General features: G+C 37.1%; 1 long non-coding RNA gene across 1 annotated transcript; it reads right to left on the minus strand.

The window, feature by feature from the left end:
- Positions 1 to 8,181: 8,181 nt before the first annotated feature.
- Positions 8,182 to 10,731, minus strand: LOC110352945 (uncharacterized). The gene is made up of 3 exons (XR_003499266.3): positions 10,631 to 10,731; positions 8,846 to 9,040; positions 8,182 to 8,732 (listed from the first exon to the last, which is right to left on the minus strand). It is a non-coding gene; the product is annotated as an uncharacterized lncRNA (long non-coding RNA).
- Between the last annotated feature and the right edge of the window lie 247 nt (positions 10,732 to 10,978).

The raw sequence follows: 10,978 nt of genomic DNA on the forward strand, positions 1-10,978 counted from the left end.
GCCAGAGTGTTTGTCTGGGACTGACTGTAAGAAAAGTTTGGCTGTTTACAGTTGCATGATGTGACACAATAATATCTGAAGGGAATTTTGTCTTCAGGAATATATGTTGCTTGTTGAAAATGTCCTTGAAAATATAACAACCTAAGTGAACAGAATGGCTACTCAGAAATAAGATGACTCAGGAGGAAATATTATTATCATTTCTATCCCGAGGCAGTAAAATTTACTCAATAACTTCCATGTTGTCTAACCTCTAAACTACCTTAGAAGTGCCAGAAACAATCTTTTCAGCAACAAGAAGAAAATGGGAATTTAAGTAAACTTCATTCCTAAATAAAATCTGCAGGAAAAAAAAAAAAAAAAAAAAAAAAAAAAAAAAGTTTAAAAAGGGCAAAGATCATCAATCTCATAAGGATGCAATCTTTAATTAGGAAGGAACAATTCAGGCAAGGAAATCTCAAGTCTGTGCATATTTCATATATTCAGTTTTGACCATAGAAGCAAATCTTTGAAAGGGTCCCTGTTGTTTCTCTGATGTTTTTGCCAGGGGAGGTATTACAACAGTCCAAAGCAAGGTGGATAGGCTAGAAGTGGTTCCAGCAATCAGAGTACAGAATTAGTGGGAGTTAAAAAGAAAACCACTGCCAGAGTCACTGGCAGCATCCTCAAAGTCAGGTGTCAAGTTTAGAAATGGACACTTAAGACTGAAAACAAGAAAGCCCTTAAAGAGAGAGGAAACAAAGAAAGAAAAGTAAGTGCAGAACTGAAGGCTAAGAAGAGAGAAAAAGGACCACATAAGAATACAGAGATTTACAAGTACTTGGAAAAAAAAAAAGTTTTGACCTAGCAGAAGGATGGGATTCACAACAAAAGCCATGATTAAACACTGCAATAACAAATAACATTAACCACAATCATCCCATGAGCAATTTCCAGACTAATAAATTGGGGATGTTGACACCTGAACAGGATTATAAGTTATGACTCCTTCAGTTGAGCATCTGAACAACCCCCCCCCCCTCCTCCAAGCACATCTGGCTTCCTCAGTGTGTGCATTCTAGTGACAGATGTCATTTCTAGAGCAGCCAGGGATGCAAAAATGAACATAAAGCACTATATTATCAATTATATACTGCACAAAGGAACTAGATGATGAAAAGTTTTGATATAGATCCAGAAAGCCCAAAGAAGAGAAATTCAGTCCCACAGAGGAAGAGGTAGCTGAGAAAGTTGTTATTCTATGCAGCCTCAAGTAGACATCAGAGCACAGAAGTTTGCAATCATTGCCTTGCAGCTCATGCCTTGGTCAATGTGGGGGGCAAAACACAAGTGGGTGACAATCTTTCATTCCCAGAGCTGAGGTTTGCTATTAGAATTCTGATAGATAAGAAAAGAAACAGCATCAGGTAGAACATAAAACAGTTCTCCTTAGTTTTGCAAACTTCATTCCAACATCATAATCAAGATTTTTCTACTTTGCTAGACCAAACTTATCAAGTTTCAACGTGAAAATATTAAGATGACTGTTCCAACATACATATAAGAGAAACTAAAGCCAATTAAATGTAACTTATTCTTATGCAGTTATAACTTGCCATGAGTCTGGTTAATTCAGGACAGGACTGTTTCTCCTAACTTCCAGAAGCAGTATAACTGCTATCACCAGTATACTGCATTCTGAGAAAAATCCTCTTAACCCACCTGTATGTAAAATAAACAAACAAACAAACACCTGTTTTGTGCCTATGAAGTAGAGCACTGGTTCCAGGCACTAACATTTTGTCCCTGTTTCAACTTTCTGGAGTCTGAGAGCAACCCAGACTTTAAAACATAGCTTCTGTCTGCATTGATCTGTGTGTATTAAAGTACCGGTTTGGATATGATATTATGCTACCATTGTACGGGTCATATAAGAACTATAAAAGAACCTATAAAGCACTCCCTTATAAGACAAATTCTGAGGCCTCACATCAGCAATTTGCTTTTCAATGCACCAGTGTGGTCAAACAACCCAGCATATGATCATCTTTCACCTTGATTGTACTTTGGGGAAATGAGACAAGACTTTCCAATGTCAGGGCTGTGGTAATAATTCCTAAAAATATGTAGGGTTCCTTTTATTATCAATATCAAGTGTTATATAGCAGCTATGCATTTCCAAAGCACAGTGAAATAGAGGCAAATCTTGCAAAAAAAAGTTGTCACATCAACTGTATTAAAAATAAATAAATAAATAAACACTCTTCTAAACTTTTCTAAAGAAAATCCTTAACTCTAGAGATTGACTTGAAGAAGGAAAAAGAAAAAGTGGTTATGTCAAAAAGAAACATAAAGACCAAAAGGTTCAGTGGGAAGGAAACATAATTTGATGGAAATTGCAGGACATTCTTGCTGCCATTGAGAAAGGAATTAGGGTGTGGGGTACTGCTTAATGCTGTGTCATGTGGAACATAAGTCAATAAAACTTTAGTTATTCACTAAAATGCCACTGTGAAGTCTCCTTGCATGACTTTGCCACTGCTGTTCTGTATGTAAGGTTTGAATTACTCTACCGGGAGCATTTTCTGTTTACTTTCCTTATCTCCACAATTTATTACAATTGTTGCAACACCATGTTATGACATCAATATTAATAGCAACACATCAATAATAAGATGACTTTTTATGTTTCGCAGCCATACATGGAAATTTTCAGAAGCTGCATTGCATATTATTAGTTAAGTACTCAATGATACAGAATCATTTTGGAAACAAAGTATAGCAAAACAGAGAGCAATAATTCACTAACAACATCAGAACATACACAGAAGTCAAAAACAGTCTAAACTTAAAAACATAAAGTCAAATTATTTTCTGTGTCATACATTAAAAAGTCAACTAAATAAATTATAGAACTGATCCTGAATCAGCACAACACCTCCACAGGGTGTCTCACCTGTGATGCATCTTTTAGATGCAGACCTGAACGCCTCCACAAAAAAACTCATTTAAGGCTGCAAGTAGCAGATGAAGACAAACGTCAGTAAAGAGCAAAGTTGTACTCCTTTTTCCCTTGCTTCTCTGTCCTTTGGAGTTAGTGCAGAACTACTTACACCTCAGGGAAAGTGTGCACGGCCAGGCAGGAATCCATTGGAGATCCCAGAGTGATAACTTAGCCCCACATGTCCACACACAGCCCTAGACAGCAACTTCCAGGGAGCAGCAAAACTGTAATGTAATAAAAATATTTTTACCGGTTACAAAAATAGCTGTAAATTTGAGTCTCAGAAACACCCCAGCCTTCCTAAGCATGCACACATTTCCACATGCACACTTCTGAGAGCAGGATAACAAAAAACAGCTGCTGAAGAAGGTGTCTGAAAGGGCCTGGGCTTCCTAAAAGCTACAAAGTGAGGGCCTCCAGCTTGCTTGTTCCTGTCATCCTCAGTAAGCTTCTATCAACAATGTTATGAGGAGATTAAATACATTATTTGTAGGTTTCTGCCAGTATAGGGATTAGGGCTGAGTTACTGCTGGATAGTTTTCTATTATTAGTGAATGTAGCTGCAGCCTAGCTAAAGCATTTTTCCTGCTACCTTGTCTTTCTCTTTGCCACAATTGTTACAAAGAGGTACTTGCAACTCAGTAGTCTACTGAAAAACTGACAAGTTTAGTCCAGCCTAAATTGAACATGGTCACTGGTCTTGTTTAACAAATTGCATTCTCTTGGTTTTTTAAGTCTAAAAAGGCTTGTGTTTGTTGTCTAGCACCATCTCACTTTCTCTGCACTATGAGAATGCTGCGTAGACAAGACTTTTTTTTGACAAAATTTAGGCATCTATTGGAAAGGAGAGAAAATGCATCCAACAGATTTTTGAATTGGTCCTGATATAAAATTACCATGTACTGACTAATATCTTATTGCAGGGGTGCTCAACATTTTTCACTCGATGAACAAGAATTCCTACAGTATTTGCCCTGGGGACTTCTACTATTCCAGATGTGATTTAACAAGTGTCCTGTGGGAAGGTAAGAATTGCTTACATAGAAAATTACTTCTTGCATCTTTTACATGTTTTTAATGCAGCTTAACATACCAAAACAAAGAAAACAGAATGGCACTAACACAGATGTCCACCACTTTGTGCACCACCAAGCCTATGGATCCCTAGGCCACAGCATCACGGCAGTGTTAGCAGTCAGAATATTGCACGTGTCTCTGTGAATTTTAAGTTGCTAAATAAGTAACATTGACACGACCTAGATAAGGAAGCAGTGTAAAACGAAAAAGACAACTTGCTGCCAAAACTAACACAAAAGTTCCTGGCTAAAAGGTGTTGGGAGCTATCAAGTGACATTGACTTCAGTGAAACATGACCGAAAAGCAGCCAACAAACTGCCAGTCTCAATCACTATTGTCTCTGTTTCGCTTGCACTTAATGTCAGAACGATATGAGATGCTCACAGAGACAGCCCGTGAGAGGTGCTAATTCAGGGACGAAGTTCACCAAGAGAAGACCCTAGCGAACACTTGTCAAAAATGTCAAAAGGACATTGAGGAAATTAAGCATTCACGCCTAGATTTTTAAGAGAATCTGGGCCACAGAGAACCAGAACAACATTAAGAGAGTTGCTGCATATAGCTGTTCCCCAGTTTTTTGGATGTGACTTTCAAGTGTGAAAACACTTGAAAAACAATGAGAGAACAAGTTTTGGACCATACCAAGCACTTAAATAACATTAATTTTACTGAATTTATATTTGTTATATTTATATAGCTAGGAAACTATCTTAGAGTTTGGGAATTTGTCCCAAATACTATGAAAATAAATATATATTCGGAGATTCACATCTGCCGTGCAGCTTGAGTACTCATTTGTGATTATAAAGCAGAAATAAAAACCAAACAAGCAAAAAACCACACACACAATCAAAAAGGCAGCATTTTGCATGCACTTGGCACAGCTCCAGATGTGCAGAACTCCAAGTTTTCAGTGTGTGCAGTGGAACAAATCACACAGATGTCAATGACATGGTGACATTTCATTTTATATCAAGGTTCCACCTCTGAGGTGGAACCAAGCTTTACTCACCACCTCACCATCTAATTTTAGGCAGTGCTCTGTCCACAGAGTTTTTGCAGACAAACCTGAGGTCAAGCCACCAGAGCTCCAGGGATGCCAGCTGACCCAAAAGCATTGCTCTACTGGTTTGGTGTCAGCACAGCAGCGCTTTTGGTTTGCTTGGCTGCTACAACAGAGCATGAGGGAGGGTGGAAGAAGCTGAGCAATGAATGAAAGATAAAGCATGGACAGGAGCCAGGTGTAGATTCCAAACTCAGATACAGAGTTGGAGGCATAGATGTGATTTGTGTACAATATTTATTTAGTAGCACATGCATTGTGTAGTACAAGATTGCTATGCAATGTTGGTATGGCTTATGTCTGAATCAATCTTTAAAGCAGAAACACCGCACACATCAGACCATAAAAAACAGCTAACTCTTAAAACCAGGTAAAACAGATTATGACAGCAAACTAGAAAGGCTAACATTCTTGCATGTCAAAATTCATAAATATCATATTTAGGCTTCATATAGAAAAAAATGCAAGGTCACTTTCAGCAGATCCAGTGAACACTATCATACTGTACGTTGAGTTTTAGCATAATATAAAGCCATCTGGTATGGAAACTCAAGCTCAGCAGATGCATTTGGAAAACGGAGCATTCATTTTTATTGTGTACTAAAATTAGATTTAAAGTGTGCTCAAAAGCATAACTAAAGCATATTGTCCCTTCTAGCATTTATATTGCAGGCATCAATGAGGCCTGTATTTGTTGATTCTGTGTTCAGACCTTTGGTCCTCTTCCTATCCCTGGTTAACTTCAACACAGAAGACCACAATCCTACTTAAATTAGCAGCACATTTGATTTTGTATACAAACCACAGTAATTAAAGTGTGAAAATAAATCTACCTGTATCTCATTCTGCTTCTCTAAGGTCTGCAAAGACAATTTTCCATCACCATTGACTTTCCTACCATTTCTGTTACACAATGTCTGGGTCCCAGAGAGCTTCAGGGTGCTCTGAAACCTCCTTTGGGTTGTGGAGCTTTGCTCCACTCCTGCTTCTGGGTCCTCCTGTTCTCTCCACACTTACCTCACTCGTGACTTAGCTAGCAACAAAAAAAAAAAAAAAAAAAAAAAAAAAGTGGGTGGGGGGGAATCTCCATGATTCCAGATTCTTGTTTCTCTCCCAGATCTTTCATCACAACAGGAATATTGCCAGCATAGATCCCACCTTGGCCAGCCCTACCAGGGGCCAAGGCATTACTCATGTCTGACTTGCTACACTGCCAGCCCCCCCATCTCCTTTTTTATGCCTTCCCTAAATTCTAGCTCTCAAATTCAGGGCTTCTATAATGCCGTAGTTAGATACTATCTGCAGCTTATAATTCACACTTACACATTATGCAATGCTCTCAATGAAGGGCTCTATATAAAAATAAATAAATACATGAGTTGGATTCTATGTTAGCAGTATTCCTCCTTGGAAACACAACTTTATATTGAATGCCTTGGAAATGTATAACACCAACCTTGTTTAACTTCCTTTCCTGTTATATAGCTCAGATGTCACAGATTCATGCACTGGCTTTCAACACTGTTTCTTTTGTTTCCCCATAAACCTGTTTGATTCCTAGACCAAGAGATAAACATTAAATACTTTGGGTTTTTCTTTTGTTTGCAAAGAATGGAAATATAATTGTGCCTGGCAGAGGTAAGGAACTGCTGAAAGTCAAATCAATTCTGTATCTATGGGCCCAGAGTAAAAGAAGGGAGCAGTCTGAAAGCCTAATTATCTCAAAGACTTCTGAGATGTGCAATAAGCTTATAGAAATGCACTGCCTGTCAGCTTGTGTTGCTTAATTACAGCTTATGGATGGTTAAATCAGTGGTGCGGTCTGACTGGTTGAATGTGACTAAGCGTTTTGTGACCACCCTCAGAAAGAACAATTCATCCATGTATGTTTTCAATATTGTTCTGTAACTCCATCTTTCAGAAAAATGTCTTATTTTCAGAGTTACAAACAATTCAGCATATAATTGAGAATCAGGAACCCACCATCTCTGCTCATTTGGAAATGCAATAGATTGCACAGGTGGTACAGCACACACATGTACATTGTACATGTGAATTCACTAGGTACCACTCACATAACAGGTGCTTTGATGTTTACGTCAATAAATAAATAAGAAGACATAATACGGAATCAGACTGCATTTTTTTCAGTCCACTCATCAGAAAATATTTGAAGGATTGATCACATTTAACTATCTACTAGCTTTTTCCTCTGGGCTATAGGGTCACAAGTTATATTTGTCAAAATAACACTGTAAATTTTTTAATGCACATGATTTTTATTTATCCATTTGGAAGGTTCTGAAAAGGCCCCAAAATGTAAGGTCCTACCATTTTATTTACAGACTTCCACCATCTCTACAATGCCATCTGAATAGACCACTATAGGAATTTTGAGAACAAAATATTAGCAACATAATTTTGTCATCCAATAGAAAAATTAGTTAGAAGCTGAGGATGGCAAATTAGCCTGGAAGAGAATACAAGTAGGTTAATGAACTATTCAGATAAACCCTCAGAAGTCACAGCAATTCTTTGTAACAAGAAAGGCTGCATGTCTTCTATTAGAAGCAAAGAACAGCTCAAGAGCTCTTAAGGTTTGACATTTACAGAAGGTCAGGCTACATGCTCTCTTCTGGCCTTACACACTGCAGAAAAAGTTCTCTCTCTCACCAGCTCTCCTTAAACTAAGATACTATTAAAATCTCTGGGGCTGTGCACAGATGTACAGAATGAATAAATTTCTGTCTTTGAGATTGAAGGTTGCTGGTGAAAAACACACAACTTTAAAGCAGCTTTCAATGTAACTTCACTAAGAAGTACTTCTTATTGTCCTTCTAAAAAAATATATGATAATACAATCAATAAGTAACAGTGCCATATCACTATATGAAACAGTAGTATTTTAACAATTTATTCATGGGTGCTCTAGTGACAGTTTTCAACAAGGTCCCAACCTAAAAGTAATTCATTGCACATTCAGTTCTCTTCAAATCAAGTTTACAGAATATTTGAGCATCTATCTGCAATATTATGTTCTATAATTTTTATGTTAACATTATCAGTTGCATTACACAATGCTAATAGGATTATGATTTAGCATTAGTCAACAAAGAGAAAAAAATTGTCATGGTTTAGTTAATTAGGGTCTCGTTTTCAGGGTTAGAAGAATTTTTAGAATATTATACAAATTAGTTTCAATACTAAGAGTATTGAAGAGTATGCTAAGATTATTTTGTTTTTTTCTTACAAAATATATGTAAGAGGGATAATAAAAGTATATATGAGCACAGAGAGCAGAGATTAGGTCTGAGGAATAGCATACATTGAGATCCTAGCACTTCATTTCCTACAAACCTATTGCATTCTCACAAGAGGGTTGGGGGTCAGGTGGAAGAGAAGGGAGGGGAAAAATAACTATAACAACCTTTAGTTGTACTCATGTACTGTTCTGTCTCATTTCTCCAATAAAAATGAGTTTCCTTAGAACCAAAGGCATAGTTTTCCATCCATAAAAATCACATCTTCAAACCACTTCCATCTCTCCCAGCCATGAAATGACCTCCTAAAGCCAACTGTCTGTGGTTGTTGAAAGTTGCTGTGCACATTCTGTAAAATGGAGTACATAGGTGAAATATAGAATCATATTGCACTCTTGGGATTTCCATTTTTAAAACATTATCTCAAGAAACCCTGAAAACAAGCATTAAATGCACACTTACCTTCTGAAAAATATGTTTCCTCACTGAATCCTCACAGCATCAAAAACAGCCATCTTCCATATGTCAAACTAATCCAATTCTGTTTTGGAAAAAATTGCTGCTCTCCTGCAAGTTCTTTGTGATAAAGTTGATATTCACACATAACTTCTCTCAGGGGCCACTGCAAGAAGTTATTTGGAACATGGGTCCAGTCATCTGGTAGTTGTAAGGAAAACACATATTTTTACGTGGAAAAAAAATAAAAATAAAAATCCAAAAGGCCTGCAGAGGAAGGTAAAGAAATCTAGAAGTATTATACTATAAAGATTTAAGGTTCATTCACAGTTATTCTCATACCATTTCTCATACCATTTTTGTAAATAAAAAAAAAAGTATGTACAAAAATTATAGATGGTCACAGAATAGTTGAAGGTATTGAAAGGTACTTGGTCTGGAATTATTCCCAACTTCACCATCTTCATCCTTCAGCATACGTATGTGACAGTAAGATTTGTAAAAATCATTCTGGATTCTTGTGATGTACTGTACCAAAACAAATAAATAAATAAATAAAATTAACTCAAAGTGACCAAATTTATTCATGTGTTAAAAAAAAAAAAAAAAAAAAAAAAAAAAAAGGAAAAGAAAAAAAAATAAATGTCAAGGCATGGAATGGAATTCTGGTGAATTCTGGATCTTGTAAGCAAAATGTGTGCATCTCCATTGCTAGTGTACCTTCTCCTCGCATATAATTTAAAATAATGATCCAGTCAACTCCAGCTACAAGTGTTTAGATTCTTCTTCAACATCCACAAATAACTCCTTGATTTTAACGAGGTTTCTCTCCACCTCCAATATACCCAATTAGTGAACCCTTCTCTATGCTTTATAATTTTAAGAAGCCTTAGGCAGAGAAATCTAAAGCAAAGAGGCAGAGAGTGCTGGTATTGCTAGAGAAAAGAGCAAGAGCTAATATATACAGTAGAGATGCATTATACAGATTACTCTGGCACAGGATGATGACTTCTGCAGCTGCCTCCTGCAAGAAATTGAGTGGTTATACATATGAAGCATAACTCAGTATAATTGCTTTGGTTAGGTTGCAGAGGTGAGTGCCACTGTAAGTGGAAGTTCTCATTTGCAAATAGTAAGATCTGAAGTTACAGTTCATTACTCTAATAGTAATAATGAAATTACACAACTCCATGGTTATATTAACCTGCAAAAGTGCAAACTTATCACAAAGATAAACCTAGGGTAGCACAAGACAATCCACAGCTATGCATAAATGCTACACAGATGGACATGTGTGCAAACTACCTGCAAGGCTCAGAGTAAATAACTGGAAGCCATGGACTAAAATAACAGAAATTACACCTAAGATATAATTGCTTTAAGTCACTGTTTAGAGTTCAGGGCTGTAACAAGCTTAATCCAAAACCTGTGACTTTCTGCCTCCAAAGGTTCCTTTAGGAACACTGGTAGTGTCATGCAGACAAGCTCCACAATGCCTCCAACACAACACAAGAGGCCAACAAAGAGTTTTCAGGTATTTCAGAAGTAGGAATGAATTGGTCAGTTGTTAGCAAGGTTCCCTACATAGTTATGATTTCAGAACAGATATCCACAGGGAGGTAAGTTCACCATCTAAACAAGACTGTGCACCAGCATGGTACAACTGACATTACGTGTGACTGGTTGTAATGAAGCTGCTACCATTTTCTTTATCAAACATTTGTAGCATCAAACAAACATCTGCAGAGTTACCCAATTTGACCGATACAAATACGGCAAAATTTTCCATACGTCTGTCCCAGTCGTGTGTCTGCCACTGGATGCTGCAATCCTTGCAGTAACACGACCTAAACTTTTGAAAGGTCCCCTGTGTTCTCACCATTAAGCACCTGAAAAAAAAAAAAAAAAAAAAAAAAAAAGGTTACAGAAACTTCTTTTCCACATTAATGCTACCAGCTTAAACACAGATATAAGAAAAGAGGAAAAGAACAAAAGGTAACAAGTGTAAATCTTTTCCACCCTCTGATGAAATCAGCTCTTTGCTCAGGCATATGAGTCCTTGCTTCTCCTGAGCTCTAGGTCAAAGTATGACTTCAAATGCAATATCAAGTGATGTTTCCCATTCCCTCTCTCTTAAAT

The sequence above is a fragment of the Anas platyrhynchos genome, chromosome 9 (genome assembly GCF_047663525.1).
Source record: "Anas platyrhynchos isolate ZD024472 breed Pekin duck chromosome 9, IASCAAS_PekinDuck_T2T, whole genome shotgun sequence".
Lineage (NCBI taxonomy): Eukaryota > Metazoa > Chordata > Aves > Anseriformes > Anatidae > Anas > Anas platyrhynchos.